This window comes from Salvelinus fontinalis, chromosome 9 (assembly GCF_029448725.1).
Source record: "Salvelinus fontinalis isolate EN_2023a chromosome 9, ASM2944872v1, whole genome shotgun sequence".
Taxonomy (NCBI): Eukaryota; Metazoa; Chordata; class Actinopteri; order Salmoniformes; family Salmonidae; genus Salvelinus; species Salvelinus fontinalis.
This window is the reverse complement of record NC_074673.1, coordinates 4,397,109-4,423,104: the sequence shown is the minus strand read 5'-3', so window position 1 is coordinate 4,423,104 and position 25,996 is coordinate 4,397,109. Positions and strand designations below refer to the sequence as shown.

At 42.1% G+C, this 25,996-nt stretch overlaps 1 protein-coding gene across 1 annotated transcript in view; it reads left to right on the top strand.

Moving 5' to 3' along the window:
* The first annotated feature begins 8,501 nt into the window (after positions 1 to 8,501).
* The window catches only part of LOC129861919 (tumor protein p53-inducible protein 11-like), a 113,513-nt gene continuing 96,018 nt past the window's right edge, over positions 8,502 to 25,996 (top strand). Inside the window, exon 1 of the mRNA XM_055933110.1 lies at positions 8,502 to 8,608. The gene's annotated coding sequence lies outside the window, so the exon portion shown is untranslated. The remainder of the gene's footprint in view (positions 8,609 to 25,996) is intronic.

Genomic DNA, 25,996 nt, shown 5'->3' with positions numbered 1-25,996 from the left:
AAAATATGAACTGTAATCCATTACGTTGCCAGCTAATACAAAGTAATCAGATTGCAGATACTTTTTTGTTGTTGTTGCAAAACTAGAGTACTTCTTACTTTTAAATTCAGCAAGGATGTTTTCTAAAACGTACATTATGACACTTTCCTGTTTTCTCAATGACATTCAATTCAGCGTTGGAAGAAAAAAATAGAAAAGGTACACGTTTAAGTTTGTTCCACCTGAGGCGGTCTGCCCCACAAGCTAGAGGGAAATGACGTCACACCAAATGCGCTTGGATGGATCTTTTTTTTTTATGTCTTCTTCTAATGTCTCTTAAAGGAGAAAAGTAATCTAAAAGTAACTGAAACTAATCAGATTACATTACTGATTTTTTTGGGTAAACCAAAAGCTACATTACGGATTACAACTAGTAACTGTAACAGATTACATTTAGAAAGTTACCTACCCAACGCTGCCACTGTGTTATGTTGTGTTATAAGGTCTCGACAATGGATGTTGAAGGACTGACAAACAAGAGCTAACACACACACGCACGCACGCACGCACGCACACACACACACGCACACACACACACACACACACACACGCACGCACGCACGCACGGGAACTCTGAATGCAACTATTGCTTGACACAGTCAATAATAAATCTGTCACTGAGCAAACGTACATAATTGATGAAATGGAATGTTTAGCTCCTGAAGCCTGATTGGTTGCTGTGGGCTGTGGGTGGATGAATGGGGCTGGATGACAGCTCTGTGTGGGTGGAGATAAAACACATAGAAAGAAAAAGGAAGAAAAAGAGTGTGTCCAAAACGGCACCCTATTCCCTGTATAGGGCTCTGGTCTAAAGTAGTGCACTATAATAGGGAATAGGGTGTCATTTGGGACGTAGATGTAGCTGCACACTATCGCTCCAGTGCAATACAGTTTGGACAGCAAGCTGCCGTTATCAGGGTTCCTCTGAAAATAAAATACGGTCACATCCCACATAACTAACACCCACGCCATCCCTAACCCACATTTCTGGTACATCACTAGAATCAAATGGTATCAGGGCTGATTTTAAGGTTTTACTGCTAACCTACAATGCATTACATGGACTTGCTCCTACCCATCTCTCCGATTTGGCCCTGCCCGTGCATACCTACACGTACGTACACTACGGTCACAAGACGAAGGCCTCCTTATTGTTCAAATCGAATCAAATTGTATTGGTCACTTACACGTATTTAGGAGATGTTATTGCTGGTGTAGCGAAATGCTTGTGTTCTTAGCTCCAACAGTGCAGTAATATCCAACAAAACACACAAATCTAAAAAAGTTACAGAATGGAATTAAGAAATATATAAATAATAGGATGAGGAGAATAAATATATACAGTACCAGCCCAAAGTTAGGACATTCAAGGGTTTACTCATTAGAATAATAGTGAAGACGTCAAAACTATGAAATAACACATATGGAATCATGTAGTAACCAAAACAAAGTGTTAAACAAATCTAAATATATATTTGAGATTCTTCAAAGTAGCCACCCTTTGCCCTGATGAGAGCTTTACACACTCTTGGCATTCTCTCAACCAGCTTCATGAGGTAGTCACCTGGAATGCATTTCAATTAACAGGTGTGCCTGGTTAAAAGTTAATTTGTGGAATATCTTTCCTTCTTGCGTTTGAGGCCATCAGTTGTGTTGTGACAAGGTAGGGGTGGTATACAGAAGATAGCCCTACTTGGTAAAATACCATATTATGGCAAGAACAGCTCAAATAAGCCAAGATAAACGACAGTTCATCATTACTTTAAGACATGAAGGTCAGTCAAAACAGAACATGTCAAGAACTTTGAAAGTTTCTTCAAGTGCAGTCGCAAAAACCATCAAGAGCTGTGATGAAACTGGCTCTCATGAGGACCGCCACAGGGAAGGAAGACCCAGAGTTACCTCTGTTGCAGAGGATAAGTTCATTAGAGTTACCATCTTCAGAAATTGCAGCCCAAAGAAATGCTTCACAGAGTTCAAGTAACAGACACATCTCAACATCAACTGTTCAGAGACTGCGTGAATCAGGCCTTCATGGTTGAATTGCTGCAAAGAAACCACTACTAAAGGACACCAATAAGAAGAGACTTGCTTGGGCCAAGAAACATGAGCAATGGACATTAGACTGGTGGAAATCTGTCCTTTGGTTTGATGAGTCCAAATGTTAGATTTTTGGTGATGGTATGGTCAGTGATTTATTTAGAATTCAAGGCACACTTAACCATCATGGCTACCACAGCATTCTGCGGCGATACGCCATCCCATCTGGTTTGCACTTAGTGGGACTATCATTTGTTTTTCAACAGGGCAATGACCATACACACCTCCAGGCTGTGTAAGGGCTATTTGACCAAGAAGGAGAGTGATGGAGTGATGCATCAGATGACCTGGCCTCCACAATCACCCAACAAACACCCAATTGAGATGGTTTAGGATGAGTTGAACAGCAGAGTGAAGGAAAAGCAAACAATAAGTGCTCAGCATATGTGATAACTCCTTCAAGACTGTTGGAACAGCATTCCCGGTGAAGCTGGTTGAGAGAATGCCAATGGGTGTGCAAAGCTGTCATCAAGGCAAAGGGTGGCTACTTTGAAGAATCTCAAATATAAAATATATTTTGATTTGTTTAACACTTTTTTTCCGTTACTACATGATTCCATATGTGTTATTTCATAGTTTTGATGTCTTCACTATTATTTTACAATGTAGAAAATTGCCAAAATAAACAAAAGCACTTGAATGAGTAGGTGTCCAAACTTTTGACTGGTAGTGTACATACTGTATGGGTTGGGATGTAGAGACATGATGGACAGTATGTGGATAGAATATGTTGTATATCTGAAGAATACATGGATAGAATAGTATATGTACAGCAATAGTTAAATAAGATTGGCCTTGACTATAATACAGTATTTACATATAAAATGGGTAAAACAATATGTAAACATTATTAAAGTGACCAGAGACCCATTATTAAAGGGACCAGTGTTCCATTATTAAAGTGACCAGTGATTCCATTATTAAAGTGACCAGTGTTCTATTATTAAAGTGACCAGTGTTCCATTGTTAAAGTGACCAGTGTTCCATTATTAAAGTGACCAGTGTTCCATTATTAAAGTGGCCAGTGTTCCATTATTAAAGTGACCAGTGTTCCATTATTAAAGTGACCAGTGTTCCATTATTAAAGTGACCAGTGTTCCATTATTAAAGTGACCAGTGTTCCATTATTAAAGTGACCAGTGTTCCATTATTAAAGTGACCAGTGTTCCATTATTAAAGTGACCAGTGTTCTATTATTAATGTGACCAGTGTTCCATTATTAAAGTGACCAGTGTTCCATTATTAAAGTGACCAGTGTTCCATTATTAAAGTGACCAGTGTTCCATTATTAAAATGACCAGTGTTCCATTATTAAAATGACCAGTGTTCCATTATTAAAGTGACTAGTGTTCCATTATTAAAGTGACCAGTGTTCCATTATTAAAGTGACCAGTGTTCCATTATTAAAGTGACCAGTGTTCCATTATTAAAATGACCAGTGTTCCATTATTAAAATGACCAGTGTTCCATTATTAAAATGACCAGTGTTCCATTATTAAAATGACCAGTGTTCCATTATTAAAGTGACCAGTGTTCCATTATTAAAGTGACCAGTGTTCCATTATTAAAGTGACGGGTGTTCTATTATTAAAGTGACCAGTGTTCCATTATTAAAGTGACCAGTGTTCCATTATTAAAGTGGCCAGTGTTCCATTATTAAAGTGACCAGTGTTCCATTATTAAAGTGACCAGTGTTCTATTATTAAAGTGACCAGTGTTCCATTATTAAAGTGACCAGTGTTCCATTATTAAAGTGACCAGTGTTCCATTATTAAAGTGGCCAGTGTTCCATTATTAAAGTGACCAGTGTTCTATTATTAAAGTGACCAGTGTTCCATTATTAAAGTGACCAGTGTTCCATTATTAAAGTGACCAGTGTTCCATTATTAAAGTGACCAGTGTTCCATTATTAAAGTGACCAGTGTTCCATTATTAAAGTGACCAGTGTTCCATTATTAAAGTGACCAGTGTTCCATGACTATGTACATAGGGCAGCAGCCTCTAAGGTGCAGGGTTGAGTAACCAGGTGGTAGCCAGCTAGTGACAGTGACTAAAGTTCAGGGCAGTGTACTGTCCGGCTAGTGGTGACTATTTAACAGTCTGATGGCCTTGAGATAGAAGCTGTTTATCAGCCTCTCGGTCCCAGCTTTGATGTCTCTGTACTGACCTTGCCTTCTGGATGGTAGCAGGGTGAACAGGCCGTGGCTCGGGTGTCTGAGGTCCTTGATGATCTTCTTGGCCTTCCTGTGACACCGGGGGATGTAGATGTCCTGGAGGGCAGGCAGTGTGTCCCCGGTGATAGGCTGACCGCACCACCCTCTTGAGAGCCGTGCGGTTGCGGACGGTTTAGTTGACGTACCAGGAAGTGATGCAGCCTGACAGGATGCTCCTGATTTGTGTTGCGCCTTCTTCAACACACTGTCTGTGTGGGTGGACCATTTCAGATTGGGCAGATCATATCACCCTCTGGAGTTTGTGAGGGTTTTAGGGGCCAAGCCTAATTTCTTCAGCCTCCTGAGGTTGAAGAGGCGCTGTTGGCCTTCTTCACCACACTGTCTGTGTGGGTGGACCATTTCAGATCGTCAGTGATGTGTTCGCTGAGGAACTTAAAGCTTTTCACCTTCTCCACTGTGGCCCCTGTCGATGTGGATGGGGGCGTACTCCCTCTGCTCTCTCCTGAAGTTCACGACCAGCTCCTTCGTTTTTGTTGACATTGTAAGAAGAGGTTATTTTCCTGGCACCACTCTGCCAGGGCCCTCACCTCCTCCCTGTAGACTGTCTCGTCATTGTTGGTAATCAGGCCTAACACTGTTGTGTTACTTGAAGATTGAGTTGGAGGCGTGCGTGGCCATGCAGTCATGGGTGAACAGGGACTACAGGGACTACAGGGACTACAGGGACTACAGGGACTACAGGGGCTACAGGGACTACAGGAGCTACAGGGACTACAGGGGCGGCAGGGACTACAGGGACTACAGGGGCTACAGGGACTACAGGGACTACAGGGGCGGCAGGGACTACAGGGACTACAGGGACTACAGGGGCTACAGGGACTACAGGGACTACAGGAGCTACAGGGACTACAGGGACGGCAGGGGCGGCAGGGACTACAGGGACTACAGGAGCTACAGGGACTACAGGGACTACAGGGACTACAGGGGCTACAGGGACTACAGGGACTACAGGGGCTACAGGGACTACAGGGACTACAGGAACTACAGGGACTACAGGGACTACAGGGACTACAGGAACTACAGGGGTGGTCCGTCAGGAAGTCCAGGACCCAGTTGCACAGGGTAGGGTTCAGACCCAGGGCCTCAAGCTTAATAATGAGTTTGGAGGGTACTATGGTGTTGAATGCTGAGCTGTAGTCAATGAACAGCATTCTTACATAGATATTCCTCTTGTCCAGATGGGTTAGGGCAGTGGGCAGTGCGATGGCGATTGCATCGTCGTTGGATGTATTGGGGCGGTATGCAAACTGGTCTAGAGTGTCGGGTAAGGTGGAGGTGATATGAACCTTAACTAGCCTCTCAAAGCACTTCATGATGACAGAAGTGAGTGCTACGGGGCAATAGTACGGGCAATAGTTTTATTATCTTCGATTTCTCGGGTACAGGAACAATGGTGGCCATCTTGAAGCAAGTGGGGACAACATACTGTGATAGGAAGAGATTGAATAAATCCAGCCAGCTGGTCTGTGCATGCTCTGAGGACGAGGCTATGGATGCCGTCTGGGCAAGCAGCCTTACGAGGGTTAACATGCTTAAATGTCTTACTCGCGTTGGTCACGGAGAACGAGAGCTCACAGTCCTCAGGAGCATGTGTCGGTGGCACTGTGTTTTCCTTGAAGGTGTTTAGTTTGTCTGGGAGCAAGACGTCGGTGTCCGCAACATGGCTGGATTTTTCTTTAATCTGTGATTGTTTGGAGTCCCCGCCACAAACGTCTTGTGTCAGAACCGTTGAATTGCGACTCCACTTTGTCTCTGTACTTACATTTTTTGCCTGTTTGATTGTCTTATGGAGGACATAACTGGACTGTTTGTACTCAATCATATTCCCAATCACCTTGCTGTTGTTAAATGTGGTGGTTCGCGCTTTCAGTGTTGCAATGTTTTGGTTTTGGTAGGTTTTAATGGTCAAAGTAGGAACAACATCCCCGATACACTTCCTGATGAACTCTGTCACCGTGTCAGTGTATACATCAATGTTATTCTCAGAGGCAACCTGGAACATATCGCAGTCCGCGTGATCAAAAACAATCTTGAAGCATAGATTCCGGTCAGACCAGTGTTAAACAGTCCTTACCACTGGAACTTCCTGTTTGAGTTTCTGCCTATAGGAAGGGAGTGGCAGAATGGAGGCGTGATCTGATTTGCCGAAGGGAGGGCGGAGGAGGGCCTTGGGAGAATAGGAATGGTCAAGAGTTTTTGATGTGTGAGTTGCGCAGGCAATGTGTTGATAAAACTTCGCTTGGGTTTTCCTCAGATTTTGTTTTATTCAAGTTCCCAGCTTGAAACTTTCTGAGCTAATAAGGTGAGAAATAATAACCTTTTTTTTTTTTTAAATACTGCAAATTTGCTTCAGAGCCAGGAACATGTTTATCGGCTCCATCTTGTGAGGTATTTTTGTTCATAGAAATTCTAAGCAAATAGCTGGAGGCAGGGCTTTCTGCTATAGAGCTCCATTTTTCTGGAATGATCTGCAGATCCATGTGAGAGACGCAGACTAAGTCTCAACCCTTAAGTCTTTACTGAAGACTCTTCAGTAGGTCCTATGATTGAGTGTAGTCTCGCCCAGGGATGCGAAGGTGAACGGCAAGGCACTGGAGTGATGAACCAGTCTTGCTGTCTCTGCCTGGCCGGGCCCCCCTCCACTGGGATTCTCTGTCTCTGACCCTATTACGGGGGCTTGAGTCACTGGATTGCTCGAGCTTTCCCATGCCGTCCCTAGGAGGGGTGCATCACGTCGTGTCAGGATTTTTTCCCGCTATACTTGACCTGAGTAGGTTGAGTCCCTGACATGATCTTCCTGTCCGGTTTTGCATCCCCTTGAGCTTGTGAGATGGGGGAGGTATTTGTGGGCTATACTTGGCCTTGTCTCAGGATAGTAAGTTTGTGGTCTGTTGATATCCATTTGGTGGTGTGGTGGCTGTGCTTTGTCAAAGTGGGTGGGGTTAAATCCTACCTGGTTGGCCCTGTCCGATGGTAACTTTGGACATGCCCCCCCCCCCCCTTCTCAGTCTCCAGTATCTATGCTGCAATAGGCTATGTGTCGGGGGGCTAGGGTTAGTCTGTCGTACCTGGTGTAATTCTCCTGTCTTATCTGGTGTAATTCTCCTGTCTTATCTGGTGTCCTTTAAGATCTTAGCTATGCTCCATCTATTTAAAAAAATGATGCATGCCAGCAAAGCCAATACACAACACAACACTAAACAATACATTAATTGCACTATAACGGTGACACACAGTGCCCACAATCTGTTAGGGCCTACATGACGCTGTCCCAACAGCAGAGTCCCAACACCTTACCACCGATACACCTGGCTATCAGCGAAACCTTGTCTGGCAGCGAAACAGTTCATTCAGCCTCATTTACTGCCTTTTTAAAACACATAGCTGATATAGCAGACTTGCTTAATTAAACAAATGTGGTTTCTACTGACAATTGAGATGTACAAACTATGACATAAGGGAATGATGAGCGGATAAGAGGCAATCAGTAATTTCGATTAAGACATTAATGAGCGAGCTAAGACAGACATGGTCAATATAATTGCTCAGCACTTTTGAAATGTACAGCAACAGAATTCAGAACATGGGCCGTTCTTACAGTATTCTCCCTGTACACCAAGTCAGAACTGTAGGATAAACAAAGGGGCACATAAGCAGACAATGAAAGCTCTTACAATATTCGATGATGACATTTCTCTAAAACAGGCTACAGGCTACATGTGCACCACCAAGTCAGAACAGTAGACTAAGTTATGAGTGGGAAAGGGACCAAATTATTAGGGTGAGGCACATGGGCTACTAACTGGCTCTTATAACCTCCACCACGCACAGCCAAAAGAGGACTTTTTCCTAGCCACCATGCTTCTACAGTACACCTGCATTGCTTGCACTTGAGAGTTTTAGGCTGACACTGTGACAACTGCTGATGTAAAAAGGACTTTATAAATAAATGTTTTGGATTGATTGATTAGTTCATTCCCTAATAAAATAGCATAGCGATTTGCATTTCTCAAAATAAGACGGGGCTAATGAAAAACCCACACACGGCAACGAGTAGTCTACATATTACGGTAATGATACTGCGCTCTCTTGTGCGTACCTCCCATTACGGTACCTGCATTCATCCGTCGAATTCTCCAACCTCACTGTTTGCAAACCCCATAGAGCACAACTCAAAAGCTGCTGTTCAAATACCAGTGAAAGGAAAACTCCGGATTGTCTTCGCTTTCTAGACTGTAAGTAGACACAAACTTCCGTTTGTTTCGCTCAACATTTCTTTGCATGTTATTTTTTATTTATCATAAACTCGGTTTTGTTGAACAGTCGGTTTGCGTAGTTGAATGTCTTTTTTTTACATTTGAAAGATATGTTAACTTCTTTGGACAAATAAACAATCTCTTAAATTGGTAGATTGAGGGCAAAATTAGCTAATTATGTAGCGTCTGGTGGAATGTGTGTTTTGATAGAATTTCAAGAATCACGCATTGGTAAATTCAACGCCGCTTGCCCATTTGACACTTCTGATTATTCCTTGATGAAACAGTCACCACCAATATTCCCGATAATAGCTCATATGCCGGTTAAGGTCTTCTTCCGGACAAATCGATCCGCACTTTTGATATCCCGCTCACAAGTATCCTTGCAGCTATGAATAAACAGAATATTCCTAATCTGGCCAGGGACAGTGGAACGATTATTTTTTTGTTGACAGGGGGTTGCGGGGAGAAAATCCCGACATTAGGTAGGCTATTAGTACATTTGTATATAATAAGCTGCATGTATGCATCTAACCTTCTGTCATTACTTGATGCTCTTTAGAATAACCTACTAAATAAAGCCTTACTTATCAGAATGTAATACATCGGTGGAATGAACGCCTCGTCAACTTTGACATCGCTGAAGTTCTCTTTCATTTCTACTTCACTTGGGGAGCGAAAACGATTACACTAAAAACACATCTAGCACGTTTGGTGGCGATAACACAACGGATCCCCATTCATCTTCAATGAAGGGAAGCGAAGTGGGCGATGGAGTTGTACACGGCAGGACTGAAGTTGGGGGGGGGGGGGGGGACTGAAGTTTTGACTCGTACTCTACTACATCGCGTTGATATTGGCCAATCGAAGCTGGCATAGCTTCCAACCCCTACTGGATTGGCTGACAATGGCTGTTGATAGCTACCTTGCAGACTCTCAGGTGAGGGCTAACAATAGTTCGAGGCTAGCATAGATCCTCTGTTAGGGACAGGGGAGATTTTCCTTGCAAATATTCGAAATGACATCAATTTGTTTACTGGTTTTAAGCAGTTGTGTAAACATACTTGAAAGTACTACTTCGTTTTTGGTGATATCTGCACTTTACTATTTATATTTTGACTACTTTTACTTCACTACATTCCAAAAGAAAATACTGTACTTTTGACTCCATACATTTTCCCAGACAACCAAAAGTAGTCGTTACATTTGGAATGTTTAGCAGAACAGGAAAATCGTCAAATTCAAGCGCTTATCAAGAGAACACGTGGTCATCCCCACTGCCTCTGGCCTGGAAGACTCACTGAACACATACATCTTTTGTAAATAATGTTGAACTGTGCCCCTGGCTATCTATATACATTTTAAAAACAAGAAAATGTAGCCGTCTGCTTTGCTTATCAATATAAGGCATTTAAAATGATTTATACTTTTACTTTTGATACTTAAGTATATTTTAGCAATTCATTTTGACAATTCATTTTGACAAGTATATTTAAAACCGAATACTACTTGACTAAAAGTCTAGAAGTATTTTACTGACTGACTGCACGTTTACACAAGGTCCACCAGCGCACATGAACATTTTCCCAAAATGAATGACACAAATTATCCACTCCTGTTCCCGAGACAAAATTAACATTTGCTCTATAATTTTACTACAAGAAACACTTACTTCTGCAGGAATATATATTATAGGCTACATGTCACGCCTACAGTCTGTGTCCAGACTTCAGTTAGAATCACATTTGCAGTTAAGTTGGAGTACTGAGCTTGGCAGACCCTACAGGCAGACCCTACAGGCAGACCCTACAGGCAGACCCTACAGGCAGACCCTACAGGCAGACCCTACTAACACTGACTTTGCTGATAGCTACTGTCATTGAGGAATAATGTACTTTACTATGACAGATCTGTGGTTGTCCCACCTCGCTATCTTAAGATGAATGCACTAAGTCGTTCTGGATAAAAGCGTCTGCTAAATTACTAAAATGTCAAAACAAAAGTAAACAGCATAAGATGTTTACATCCCACAGTATCCTGTCTAATATAGAATATATGTGTATATGTATATATATATGTTTGCGTATATTTTTCTGGATTCTCAACCGGGATACTTTGTTTATTTGAGTTATTGTAAACGGGATATGTTTATATGCGTCACCTCAAAAGCAGAGTCCTTGAGTATCCCAAATAACAACAGGAAATTGGCGTACATGTAGACGTGGTTATTGTAACAGCTGTTGGCACCACGGTAAGAGTAAACTCTGCAGGCTACGTGGCCTAATACACCTCTGTGTAGCACTGCAAAAAGAAAAACTTGTGAAGTTTTGAATAAAATGACCTTTGAACTTACTCTACCGGTTGACATACGCCATTGGAAAACAGTGGATGACACAGCGCAATGATTTAAAAAGACAATTTTATACAGGACAAACATGAGTTACAAAGTGCGCATTAAATAATGGACTGATAGATTCAATGTAGTCGGAGCTATCCTCTGCCAAAAGTCATTGCCACTCAACTCCATAGAGATGTGATGTACACATTCTGGAGTTAAGAATTTTCAGCTGAATGACTGAGTCTACCTGCTGGTAGCACGTGTCCTGCGTCCGACGTTACATCCGTAATCGGTAGACATGTCTGATTAGAGAATCGCTGTTTGCATCACCGAGCAGTGAACAAAAAAAACGTTTAAATCCAGTCTTTAAATGCTACCCCCTCTCCACTAATCTAAATCTAATATGGATTCCTTTGCTTTAGGTTTGCACGCACACCTGGGGTATATTAAAACCGTTTACTTCCGAACGCTGTTGAGTTACGTTTTTTTAAATCTTTAAACATAAGTTGTAGGTAAGTCGTGTCTCTCAACAACAACAACAAAAAAATAAGGGTCTGGAAGAAGTTTTAAGGAACCCCACAGACTTCACTCCGCTGTATCACAAGTTTGGCGGTTTGTACGAAACCCTTCGCAGACTATTCAGATTGGAATGGCACTGCCTGAACCATACAATTTAAAATGAACTACAACTTCTGTTTTTTTTTTTTTTTTAAGAACTCAACAGCTTTTATTTTCACGTTGAAGAGTATTTTGGAGTAAATGGTTCCTGTTGCAAAATGTTTTACAACAGATTAAACATTTTGCAACAATCGCCGTAATGAATACAGCTCTGTCTGGTTCACATCTGTCTGTTGTTAGATAACGAGAGCCGCAAAAACGGGAAGTAAATTAAACGTATGCGTGCCAAGCTAGACCAAAACATTGGCATCCATATTAGATTATGAATTGGGGAAGGGGTTAGTGTCAATTGGATTTAATAGAGTTTTGTTCATTGCTTGGCGACGCAAATGGCGACTCGCCAGTCAGAACCGTGAGGCTGAGAAAATGTTGCAGTATTTTTAAAGCTGATTTCCTATCATTCAAAAAATAAAATAATTCAAGGCTTATGACGTGTTCAAATACTGTCTGGGGGACTGACCTCCAAGGGACCCCCCCCCCAATTATTTTTTTAGGGTGTTGTGACCCAATGAGTCCCACCGTATCGCTGGTGTGTTTTGGACTTCTAACCCATTTTTAAGATTGTGTGTTTGAGCCATTGGTCCGTGTGATTTTAACGGGGGCTGAGCTAGAACTGTGTTTGGGTCTTTTTATACAAAAACGTCTGAATGGTTTGAGCTACATACTACGATAAGCCATCTGTGAAAAGCGGAGAATGTTTTGCTCTATGATGCTACGCATATGTCATTCGAAGGTAAGGGGTTCTTCTACATAGAAGATCACAGGAAATCCCAGGACATGGTGTCTATAATACTGAAAGGGGTTCTTCTACATAGAAGATCACAGGAAATCCCAGGACATAGTGTCTAGAACTGTTAATAAGCTCACATAGTTGAACTCTAAACTCGACACAGTTGTCACTGACTAGTTGGATATTCATTTCCCACTGAGAAACCATTTCTGTGCTTACAGCATTCATAGCAGGGTTTTGCTTTGGCAGACCTTAGTTGTTTTAAATCTTTACATTTGTCAGTAAAACTCATGAATGCAACAGTTTTATATCCAATAGTTTTGTGTTCTACTTGTAGCCCTGGTTGTCCTTTAAAGGAAATGGTAAAACACCTCATTGTGAGGCTCAATATGAAGGTTGGAAATGCAGATAAATGAGCAGATGATTTTTTTGCTGGGATCTAGGTACTGATAGGGTTAATGTGTTAGCGTAGGCTAGCTGGGATCTCGGTACTGATAGGGTTAATGTGTTAGCGTATGCTAGCTGGGATCTCGGTAGTGATAGGGTTAATGTGTTAGCGTATGCTAGCTGGGATCTCGGTACTGATAGGGTTAATGTGTTAGCGTAGGCTAGCAGGGATCTCGGTACTGATAGGGTTATTGTGTTAGCGTAGGCTAGCTGGGATCTCGGTACTGATAGGGTTAATGTGTTAGCGTAGGCCAGCTGGGATCTCGGTACTGATAGGGTTAATGTGTTAGCGTATGCTAGCTGGGATCTCGGTAGTGATAGTTAATGTGTTAGCTTATGCTAGCTGGGATCTCGGTACTGATAGGGTTAATGTGTTAGCGTATGCTAGCTGGGATCTCGGTACTGATAGGGTTAATGTGTTAGCGTAGGCTAGCTGGGATCTCGGTACTGATAGGGTTAATGTGTTACCGTAGGCTAGCTGGGATCTCGGTACTGATAGGGTTAATGTGTTAGCGTAGGCTAGCTGGGATCTCAGTACTGATAGGGTTAATGTGTTAGCGTAGGCTAGCTGGGATCTCGGTACTGATAGGGTTAATGTGTTAGCGTAGGCTAGCTGGGATCTCGGTACTGATAGGGTTAATGTGTTAGCGTAGACTAGCTGGGATCTCGGTACTGATAGGGTTAATGTGTTAGCGTAGGCTAGCTGGGATCTCGGTACTGATAGGGTTAATGTGTTAGCGTAGGCTAGCTGGGATCTCGGTACTGATAGGGTTAATGTGTTAGCGTAGGCTAGCTGGGATCTCGGTACTGATAGGGTTAATGTGTTAGTGTAGGCTAGCTGGGATCTCGGTACTGAAAGGGTTAATGTGTTAGCGTAAGCTAGCTGGGATCTCGGTACTGATAGGGTTAATGTGTTAGCGTAGGCTAGCTGGGATCTCGGTACTGATAGGGTTAATGTGTTAGCGTAGCCTACAGAACATTTCTCTGCTTGTTGTTTTCTGTCATTCCTCTTCGTGCTTCAACACGATCTGTCAATGTGTGAACTGAAGATGACCAACCATACTTAAAAGGATGGGGAATTAACACCTTTTTCACAGATAAGGGAAATGTAATGCCTTTTCAGGACAAAAATTAACATGGATTGCTTCTAAACCATTATAGGAAGAAGTTGTTTTAAAGTGCTTTAAAAAGAGCTGAAAACTACTTTTCTTTTTGACAAATGGAAGGATATAGTGGAGGGACTGAGGCGGGTGGAGGGACTGAGGCGGGTGGAGGGACTGAGGCGGGTGGAGGGACTGAGGCGGGTGGAGGGACTGAGGCGGGTGGAGGGACTGAGGCGGGTGGAGGGACTGAGGCGGGTGGAGGGACTGAGACGGGTGGCCAATAACAGCATTGCTTCTGGCTCTTTCATGGCAGAATGGTATAAAATGTGCCTGGCTTAATGTTATATTCACTCTTGCAGAAGGAGGAAGAGAATAGGGGCAAGGAAAGTGTGTGGGTGTCCGATGCATGTCAGGGACTGTGTGTGTGTGTGTGTGTGTGTCCCTGTATGCACAGTTTTCTGAGCTTGAAGTCAGAATTATTTTTAAGAAAATCTGGATAGACACCATGCCAGGGATAGCTGCCTCTTTCCTGTGTGTGTGCGAAGATCACCCCCCTACTTCTTGAAGCAACCTTCTAGTTTTGACCTGCTCTGTACAGGCCAGGGACCATACTATTTAGATGGGTGTTGTCTCTGTCTGTCTCTCTTTGTCTGTCTCTCTTTGTCTGTCTCTCTTTGTCTGTCTCTGTCTGTCTCTCTGTCCTAACGTGAGCATTAGATCACTCCCTAGTTTCTACAGGTCTGTGTACACACAACTAGTGTTTTTTAAATAAAAAATTGAACTGTTATGTAGAGAGACATGGTGACGTGGCTCTGTAGCAATATGTTGGCAGATTCGTGTAAGGCAGGCATATTGTACGTAGAGATGTTACTGGAACGATCGCTGCAGCCATCTGTATACAGTAGATGTCATGCCTGGCAAGAGAAGTTGTTGTAAGTGGAGTCTTTCTCTGTTCCTACCGTGTGTGTGTGTGTGGTTTGTATAAAAGCAGAAGGGCTACAAATGTCAGCTGACTGAACACAGGGATTGTGTTGCGAGCCAAACAGTAGTCTCCTGTTTTCCTGCTCTGAGGGAAACTTAACACCTTCCTTGACCTTTCTTCACCCATGACAACGGTTCCATCACTGTAAACGTTGGACATGTAAACAAAGACTAAGTCAAGGGGCTGGTTTGTGGTTCCGGAGACTTATTAAGACTTTTTTCCGAAAGGGACACAAATTATTTTAATATAAGCCAATTTCTGGACTAATAAAGCACTTTCAACTGCGATTCTCTGTGTCTGGGGAAAACAGGCCTGATGTGTTTCATGATTGGTCGATGTTGGCGCAAATCACATCTCAGCTTCTACATCAGGGGTGTCAAAATCATTCCACGGAAGACCGAGTGTCTGCAGGTTTTTTGGTTTTTTCTTTCAATTAAGACCTAGCCAACCAGGTGAAGGGAGTTCCTTTTAGTAATTAAGACCTAGACAACCAGGTGAAGGGAGTTCCTTCTAGTAATTAAGACCTAGACAACCAGGTGAAGGGAGTTCCTTCTAGTAATTAGTGACCTAGACAACCAGGTGAAGGGAGTTCCTTTTAGTAATTAAGACCTAGACAACCAGGTGAAGGGAGTTCCTTCTAGTAATTAGTGACCTAGACAACCAGGTGAAGGGAGTTCCTTCTAGTAATTAGTGACCTAGACAACCAGGTGAAGGGAATTCCTTCTAGTAATTAGTGACCTAGACAACCAGGTGAAGGGAGTTCCTTCTAGTAATTAGTGACCTAGACAACCAGGTGAAGGGAATTCCTTCTACTAATTAGTGACCTCAATTCATCAATCAAGTACGAAAACCCACAGACACTCGGCCCTCCGTGGATTGAGTTGACACGTGGTCTACATGCTCTTTCCATGACAGACTGACCAGGTGAAAGCTATGATCCCTTATTGATGTCACTTGTTAAATCCACTTTAATCAGTGTAGATGAAGGGGAGGAGATGGGTTAAAGAAGGATAAAAAAATAAATATATATGTATTTCTTTTAAATCTTAAGGCAATTGAGACATGGGTTGTGTATGTCTGTCATTCAAATCACAATACATTGAGAGTCTCATATACGTATTGTATCGGCACCTTAATATCGTTGACAATATCCTAAAATGAGATCTCTAACAATTTCCACTAGTGATGCACTGATATGACAGTTTTGGTCGATATACCGATTTTCTGATATTTTCCTTGCCCAAAGAAAATGAAACCGATATTTAAAAGTTTTTGCTGCCTTTTTAAAAAAAGCATTCTAGTACAGTTAAATAGTTAACACACACACATGGATGCAGCGCCCTAAGGCACTGCATCTCAGTGCAAGAGGCACCACTACAGTCCCTGTTTCGAATCCAGGCTGTGTCACATCCGGCTGTGATTGGGAATACCCTACGTCTGCGCACAATTGGCCCAGCGTCATCCGGGCCGTCCTGGTAAAATAAGAATTTGTTCTTAACTGACTTGCCTAGTTAAATAAAAGGTTACACGCACCACACTGACCGAAAAGTTATTTTGTTGGCATTTTACGTATGTCCCCATTACCAGTAAAACATTATTAAAACATGTTTCTTTCACTTACTTGCTGTGCTGTTTCATTGTTCATTTGCTTCCTTGTCAACTAGGATTTCTATGGAACGCAGTTTGCGTGTCAAACAAGATACACGTCAAATAACACTATTGGACGTCTCAAATAAGCTTGTTGACCAATCAGGACCTGAATAGGACTGCACGTCACATAATAATATAATGCGTTCATAATGTTTTTTAATGTAGTTATTACACATTGATTACAGTATCACTTGTATTTAATTTGTCACAACGATTCATTGATACGTACAGTATGCTATGATGCTGGTAAAGTTGTCTGTGCACCTACAGTGCTGGTCATAAATAAAAGCTAGCTACTTGATGGACGCAAACAATGTTCTACACCAAAAAACATAGCAAAACGACATAATCTAGGTGTCGTCATCTAAAATAACCTTAATTTATAAAGTCGGACCCATTTATGTGAAGCTTGCCACAATAGTGGACTTTGCGGTTAGTCTTCAAAATAAAAGTATGGCATAATTCTACTATTTGTATTCATTACATTTACATTTACATTTTAGTCATTTAGCAGACGCTCTTATCCAGAGCGACTTACAGTAGAGTGCATACATTTTATTACATTTTACATGCTGAGACAAGGATATCCCTACCGGCCAAACCCTCCCTAACCCGGACGACGCTATGCCAATTGTGCGCCGCCCCACGGACCTCCCGGTTGCGGCCGGCTGCGACAGAGCCTGGGCGCGAACCCAGCCCAGCCTGGGCGCGAACCCAGAGACTCTGGTGGCGCAGCTAGCACTGCAATGCAGTGCCCTAGACCACTGCGCCACCCGGGAGGCCTATTCATTTGCATCACTGCCAATGACATACTTTTTGAAGACAAAGAGTAAATTCCACTAGTGTGGCTAGCTTCACAACCCGGTCAAGCCTCACTAGCCAGATGAAGCTAGCTGGCTGCTTATAACGTTAGCTTTAGGCAACGTGGTTAAGTAGCTGGCTAGCTATTTATTTTCATGAACTGAAGTTAAATTTCAATAGGCGAACAACAAGTGGCAACCTAGGGAATACTTACTCACAAAGATTCCTAAAACATTACTAAGAATAATGAAAATGACTGCAGTTTCTATTCATTGTTTTCAGGCTGTTTGTATTTGTGCTAGCTAGGTACCAAGCTAAAGCTAGCTCCCCTAGAAGTTGTGGTCAAACAAATTATGCTTTATTACCAACGTGGTATAGTACACATCGTTCGTGGCCGGTGTTTGCTTGTCTCCATAGTTTTTTGCACAGCTTTGACAGTGCTACTGTATCTTTTTGACACACAAAGACCCAAACGGCGTTCCATAGTATGTATGTCGTGAAGCTAATAGCAGTGACGCTAATACTGTGTAACTCCGGTAGGGAAACATCTGAAAAATAGCGCAGTTGGTAGTGTGTACCGATGCTCGACCAGTCGGCGAAAGCCAACACCACCCACGACAGAGAACGGTTGATTGTCAAGGGCAATGAATTCCATTATCTTGGCTTTAATGGTTTTCACCTTTTGTCTCGCTGAAATGTTCTTACTCTTTCAAATGACTGCTGGACATGTTGACTTCTTGATCCACACAGCAGACATTGTGGGCTAGGCTAGGAATGCTGTGTTGCACGTGTAGCGCTACATTTTACGTGGCGTCATTACGTCATGTACCTACGTTATATAGGTATGCACCTCATCTACCTACGTTATATAGGTATGCACCTCATCTACCTACGTTATATAGGTATGCACCTCATCTACCTACGTTATATAGGTAGGTACCTCATCTACCTACGTTATATAGGTAGGTACCTCATCTACCTACGTTATATAGGTAGGTACCTCATCTACCTACGTTATATAGGTAGGTACCTCATCTACCTACGTTATATAGGTAGGCACCTCATCTACCTACATTATATATAGGTAGGTACCTCATCTACCTACGTTATATATAGGTAGGTACCTCATCTACCTACGTTATATATAGGTAGGTACCTCATCTACCTACGTTATATAGGTAGGCACCTCATCTACCTACGTTATATATAGGTAGGTACCTCATCTACCTACGTTATATAGGTATGTACCTCATCTACCTACGTTATATAGGTAGGTACCTCATCTACCTACGTTATATAGGTATGCACGTCAGCTTTGACGTCGGTTTTTAACATCGGCGTTAAAGTAGACATCGGGCCGATGCCACTGTTGGCATTTTTAGCTAATATCGGCCGATTCCGGTATGTTAACCGATATATCGCGCATCCCTAATTTCCAGGCTTGGCTGCATAACTGTTCTATTTAATTTCGAATTAACCCTGCCACCAAAATCGTCCTTCCGGGTCAGGAATGAATCATAAGGATCGTCAATAGGGATGATCGTCCATCTTGTTAGATAGACATGACGGGGAGACTGTTCTTTCCGCCTTTCTCGGCTCCCATGGAGCTAATGATTCATCATTGAGGTTGTTGATATGACAGCTGATGGTTATTACAAGCTTCTGTGAAGATGGTGTCTTTCGTTAGCTGTTTTTTAAAAGGGATACTGCGAGATTATTTCTACTTACAGAGTCAGATGAACTCACGGATACCATTTTTCATGTCTCTGCGTGCAGTATGAAGGAATATGTTAGGTATGTTTGCGAGCTAATGCTAACTAGCATTAGCACAATGATGAAGTTTACAGGTACGGGTAGCATACGCTATATCCATGATATCGAGAGTCATCAAATGTTGTCACGTATGCCCGAATACAACAGGTGTAGGTAGACTTTAATGTGAAATGCTTACTTACACGCCTTTAACCAACAATGCAGTTAAGAAAATGGATTTAAGAAAATATTTACTAAAGTGTATATACCAGTCAAATGTTTCGGACACACCTACTCATGCCAGGGTTTTTCTTTATTTTGACTATTTTCTACATTGTAGAATAGTAGTGAAGACATCAACTATGGAAAAAAACCTGCATGGGATCATGTAGTAACCAAAAAAGTGTTAATCTAATCTAAATGTATTTTATATTTTGACATTCTTAAAATAGCCATCCTTTGCCTTGATGACAGCTTTACACACTCTTGGCATTCTCTCAACCAGCTTCATGAGGTAGTCACCTGGAATGCATTTCAATAAACAGGTGTGCCTTAAATTCATTTGTGGAATTTCTTTCCTTAATGCGTTTTGAGCCAATCAGTTGTTTTGACAAGGTAGGGGTGTTATACAGAAGATGGTCCTATTTGGTAAAAGACCAAGTCCATATTATGGCAAGAACAGCTCAAATAAGCAAAGAGAAACAACAGTCCATCATTACTTTAAGACATGAAGGTCAGTCAATCCGGAAAATTTTAAGAACTTAAAGTTTCTTCAAGCGCAGTCGCAAAAACCATCAAGCGCTGTGCTGAAACTGGCTCATGAGGACTGCCACAGGAAAGGAAGACCCAGAGTTACCTCTGATGCAGAGGATAAGTTCATTAGAGTTACCAGCCTCAGAAATTGCAGCCTAAATAAACGCTTCACAGAGTTCAAGTAAGACACATCTCAACATCAACTGTTCAGAGGAGACTGCGTGAATCAGGCCTTCATGGTCGAATTGCTGCAAAGAAACCACTACTAAAGGACACCAATAATAAGCGACTTGCTTGGGCCAAGAAACACGAGCAATGGACATTAGACCGGTGGAAATCTGTCCTTTGGTCTAATGAGTCCAAATTTGAGATTTTGTTTTCAACCTCCGTGTCTCTGTGAGACGAGTAGGTGAACGGATGCTCTCCGCATGTGTGGTTCCCACCGTGAAGCATGGAGGAGGTGGTGTGGGGGTGCTTTGCTTGTAACACTCAGGGATTTATTTAGAATTCAAGGCATACTTAACCAGCATGGCAACACACAACACAAGCATTCTGCAGTGATCTTGTCTGGTTTGTGCTCCTTGATCGTTTGTTTTTCAACAGGACAATGACCCAACACACCGCATTTTTGGAATGGGAACCAGCCAATGAGGCGCTTGTCAACATGATTATCATCATAATGTTGTAGATTCCAATTGGGTCAGAGGTCACTACATGTGATATAATATTGCTCAGTGGACTATGATACACACATGAATATATATTTATTTATTTCTTGCTCAGTGGACTACGACACCCACATGAATATATATTGCTCAGTGGACTACGATACCCACATGAATATATATTGCTCAGTGGACTACGATACATTTTCTGCAACAGTGAGTCTGATTTTTTTTTTAAGGTTGGATATAGAAGATGGGCTTATCTCAGTGGTAGGTGTTGCGTTTTGGCGTTTGCCCCCCCCGGGGGGGGGGGGGGGGGTTCCGTTGATGGTGTGGAGCTGCAGAGATGTTTTTATGTTCATGTAAATGGTTGGGTGTCGGGTAGATGGAAGCATCTGGCAGTGGTAGCCTATGGTTGACATTCATTTTGGTCTTTCTGTAGTGTTGGCTTCATTCAAAGTGACTTTACGGTACAGTGAATACATCTCTTTTTTTAGTTTGTAATCCCTGTGGAAATGAAACCCATAATCTTTTTGTTTTTGTGCTTACAAAGGAAGCCACACAGGACGACTGGTTGTGATTGTGGTTGGCATCTCTCACTGTTTAAAATGCACAGTGGAAAGGAAGTACAGTACTGCAGATGTTTCAGATCGGCCTCTAGAGATGGCTATGATGCAGTGCAGGGAGCCACTCAGCCCTGAGCCCTCAGTCATCCCAGAGGCACATGGATAGATAAAAAATAATATCTATATATATTTCACCTTTTTATTTAACCAGGTAGGCCAGTTGAGAACAAGTTCTCATTTAAAACTGCGACCTGGCCAAGATAAAGCAAAGCAGTGCGACAAAAAATAACACCTAGTTACACACAGGATAAACAAAAGTACAGTCAATAACACAATAGAAAAGTCTATATACAGTGTGTGCAAATGGAGTAAGGAGGTAAGGCAATAAATAGGCCATAGTAGCGATAGATGTGATAGATGTGCAGGTGATGATGTGCAAGTAGAAATACTGGTGTGCAAAAGAGCAAAAAAAGTAAATAAAATCAATAGGGGGATGAGGTAGGTAGATTGGATGGGTTACAGATGGGCTGTGTACAGCTGCAGCGATCGGTTAGCTGCTCAGATAGTTGATGTTTAAAGTTGGTGAGGGAAATTCGTTCCAGTCACTGGCAGCAGAGAACTGGAAGGAAAGGCGGCCAAAGCAGGTGTTGGCTTTGGGGATGACCAATGAGATATACCTGCTGGAGTGCGTGCTACGTGTGGGTGTTATGGTGACCAGTGAGCTGAGGCAGAGCTTTACCTAGCAAAGACTTATAGATGACCTGGAGCCAGTGGGTTTGGCGACGAATATGTAGCGAGGGCCAGCCGACTAGAGCATACAGCTCGCAGTGGTGGGCAGTATAAGGGGGTTTGGTGACAAAACGGATGGCACTGTGATAGACTGCATCCAATTTGCTGAGTAGAGTATTGGAAGCTATTTTGTAAATGACATCGCCAAAGTCGAGGATCGGTAGGATAGTCTGTTTGGCAGCGTGAGTGAAGGAGGCTTTGTTGCGATATAGGGAGCGGATTCCAGATTTAATTTTGGATTGGAGATGTTTAATGTGAGTCTGGAAGGAGAGTTTACAGTCTAGCCAGACACCTAGGTATTTGTAGTTCTAAGTCAGAACTGTCAGATGTCTGTAGTGTGTACAGTGCATTCGGAAACTATTCAGACCCCTTTTTCAAAACATTTAATCCATTTAAGAATAAATCTGTAACGGAACAAAAAGTGGAAAATGTGAAAGGGTCTGAATACTTTCTGAATGCACTGTACACACACTTCACAAGTTCTAAACCTTTCTATTTGATAAGCAATGCTGCTGGGTTTTTCACGCTCAACAGTTTCCTGTTTGTATCAAGAATGGGCCACCATCCAAAGGACATCCAGCCAACTTGACACAACTGTACTGCAGTGGTAGCTGAGATGGTTGAGATTCAGTGTCTGGCCTCTTGCATTGGTTAAGATGCAAGAGGCCAGATTTATGTAAATGTTTATTTTTTTTATAAATTAGCAAAAATGTCCACCTGTTTTTGCTTTGTCATTATGGGGTATTGTGTGTAGATTGAAGAGGGGGGGAACAATTGAATCCATTTTAGAACAAGTCTAACTTAACTATGTGGGAAAAGTGAAGGGGTCTGAATACTTTCCGACTGCACCGTACGTCTGTAAGGTCAACTATTGACTTTCAAGCACTGGTTCAATAAAAACCTCACAAAGGGCAGTGATTGGTCAAGTTAATAATTATACTGTGGATTATGTATTAAACTACCCAAACACAGAGATGCAGTCGTCCTTCTGAACTGAGCTGCAGGACAGGAAGGAAACTGCTCAGGGATGTTACCATTGGTTGTTAAAAAAACAAACACCTACAGAGTTCAATGGGAGAGGATCAACAACATTGTAGTGACTCCACAATAAAGACCTGAATGACAGAGGGAAAAATAAAAACATTTCTAAACATTCATATGTATGCAACCAAGGCACTAAATGAATACTGAAGAAAAAAAATACACTGCAAAGGAATATACTTTTTGGCCTAAATGCAAAGCCATATGTTTGGGGCAAACACAACACATCACTGACTAACTGCTTCCTTTGTTTCCCCCCAAGCATGGTGGTCTTTGCATGGGAATGCTTGACATCCAGCAAATACCGGGGAGATTTTCAGGATAAGAATAAATGGGATGGAGCTAAGCAAAGACAAAATCCTAAAGGTTAAACCTGCTTTCAGTCTGCTTTCCACCAGACACTGTGAGAGGAATTCACCTTTCAGCAGGACAGAAACCTAAAACACAAGGCCAAATCTACACAGGAGTTTCTTACCACCAAGACATTTCTTTGTAAGAAAATATTGTAAAGAATAATGGGATCGTATGCAAAGCTCGTATAGACTTACCCAAGAAGACTCACAGCTGTAATTTATGCCAAATGTGTCTCTAACATGTATTGAGTCAGGGGGGGGGGGGAATACTCAACGACTATATTTGTGTAATTTACTTTGTATTCATTTTTTTTTTTAAATGTATTTTTAAATGTAGCATTTTCCTTCCACTTTCACATTCCACTTTTGATATTAATTCAACTTTGTAACAATAACGTTTGAAGGAATCGAAGGGCTCTGAATGCGTTTGCAAGGCATTGTATAGAATCGTGTGCCGTCGCAAACGTCCAAATTGTAGGGAGGGGAGGATTGCCATAATTCTATAAATATGCAGCTCTAATGAAATGGTTTAGTGATCAAGAATATGAACAGTTTAGTTTGCAACCTCACCAGCAATGGGGCATCAAGTAATGATTACTAGCATAGGTCTAATGGTCTTTTTGGTATGTCATAATTGCTTGAAATTGATTTAATTCACTTACATTGCATTTGGAATTTGTCATTAAAATTTAAGTATTACATAATCAAAATATGTTGTAGACAAACATAATGTAAAGGGCTGTCTAGTAGCTTGAGACTCGGAACCTTGTGACTTGAGACATGTTTGTGACTCTAATTTCTTGGTCCCACCTCTGGTTGTTAGTGTAAGGATGTGAGGGAACCGGTCATTAACTGTACGAGAGAGAGAGAGCTGTTGAGAGGTTCAGACAAAAAGTACAAACAAAGTCAAACTGGAACATGAGACTAAACAATTTGACAGTAGGATGTTACAGAATGGTGTAGTATGGAACTCGGTGTCCTCCTGACACCCCTGTCTTCATCGGGGTATTTATGTTTCTGTGTTGTCATGTTCTCTCTTACCTCTTATAGATTTAAAGGCCCAATGCAGCTGTTTTTATATGAATATCAAATCATTTCTTGGTACCAGTTAAAGTACATTACTATAATAGATTTCCATTTGAAGTGGACAGAAATAGCTTTTTTAGCTAACTTTTGCTAGGCCTGTCTTAGATTGGTCTGAGTGGGGAGGGGAAACTGAAAACTAGCTGTTACTGGCAGAGGTTTGAAGCTCTTTTTTGTTATTGGGCTATTAACCAATTTACCGTACAGTGACCTCACCGTGGAAAGCTGAGTCACCATCACCAAACCTGTCCCTCTCGACTACATATGGAGCAGCAGCATACCTGCTGGAGGTCATTTTGTAGGGCTCTGGCAGTGCTACTCCTAGCACAAAGGAGGAGGTAGCGGTCCTGCTGCTGGGTTGTTGCCCTCCTACGGCCTCCTCCACGTCTCCTGATGTACTGGCCTGTCTCCTGGTAGCGCCTCCATTCTCTGGACACTACGCTGACAGACACAGCAAACCTTCTTGCCACAGCTCGCATTGATGTGCCATCCTGGATGAGCTGCACAACCTGAGCCACTTGTGTGGGTTGTAGACTCCGTCTCATGCTACCACTAGAGTGAGAGCACCGCCAGCATTCAAAAGTGACCAAAACACCAGCCAGGAAGCATAGGAACTGAGAAGTGGTCTGTGGTCACCACCTGCAGAATCACTCCTTTATTGGGGGTGTCTTGCTAATTGCCTATAATTTCCACCTTTTGTCTATTCCATTTGCACAACAGCATGTGAAATGTATTGTCAATCAGTGTTGCTTCCTAAGTGGACAGTTTGATTTCACAGAAGTGTGATTGACTTGGAGTTACATTGTGTTGTTTAAGTGTTCCCTTTATTTTTTTGAGCAATGTATATCATCTATAAATATACACACTACATTGACACTCCCACACAAAACCCCCATACATTCACATACGCTACGCACACACACGCATACCGACGCACACACAATTTTACTCTTCATATGCTGCTTCTACATTCTTTATTTTACTCGTATTATTTATTATCCTGATACCTAGTTTCTTTACTCTTCATGTCCATCCCTCAAATACCTCGTACATCTGGTACCCCCTGTATGTAGCTTCACATTGATCTGGTACTTCCTGTATGTAGCTTCACATTGATCTGGTACCCCCTGTATGTAGCTTCACATTGATCTGGTACTTCATGTGTGTCTGTGTGTGTAGCTCCATTCTTGTGTATTGAATTGTATTCATCTTGTGTTACTATTTTTAACTCCATCGTCAGCAAGCATTTCACGGTAAAGCCTACACCTGTTGTATTCGACGCATGTGACATTTTAAAAATGTTTTATTTGTGTTAGTTGCTAGTTGGAAAATACAATCAGGAAATAACACTGATTTTAAAAAAATAAAAAAAACTTTTACAGTGTTAGTTTCATCAGCTGTTGTACAATATGATAAAACAGGGGAATAAACAGGATTTTGGGCCTTTAAGAGCCTAGGAGAGAGGAGAGTGGGGGGTGGGTGGAGAATGGGGGGGAGAGGAGAGCTTTTTTCCTTCCTGGCATTCATCTTTCATTTCTTTAGTTTCTGTTGTCAGCAGGTCAACCAGGGATAAGCAACCTGGGTGGGGTGGGTGGGTGGGTGGGTGTGTGTGTGTGTGTGTGTTCACAACCCAGAT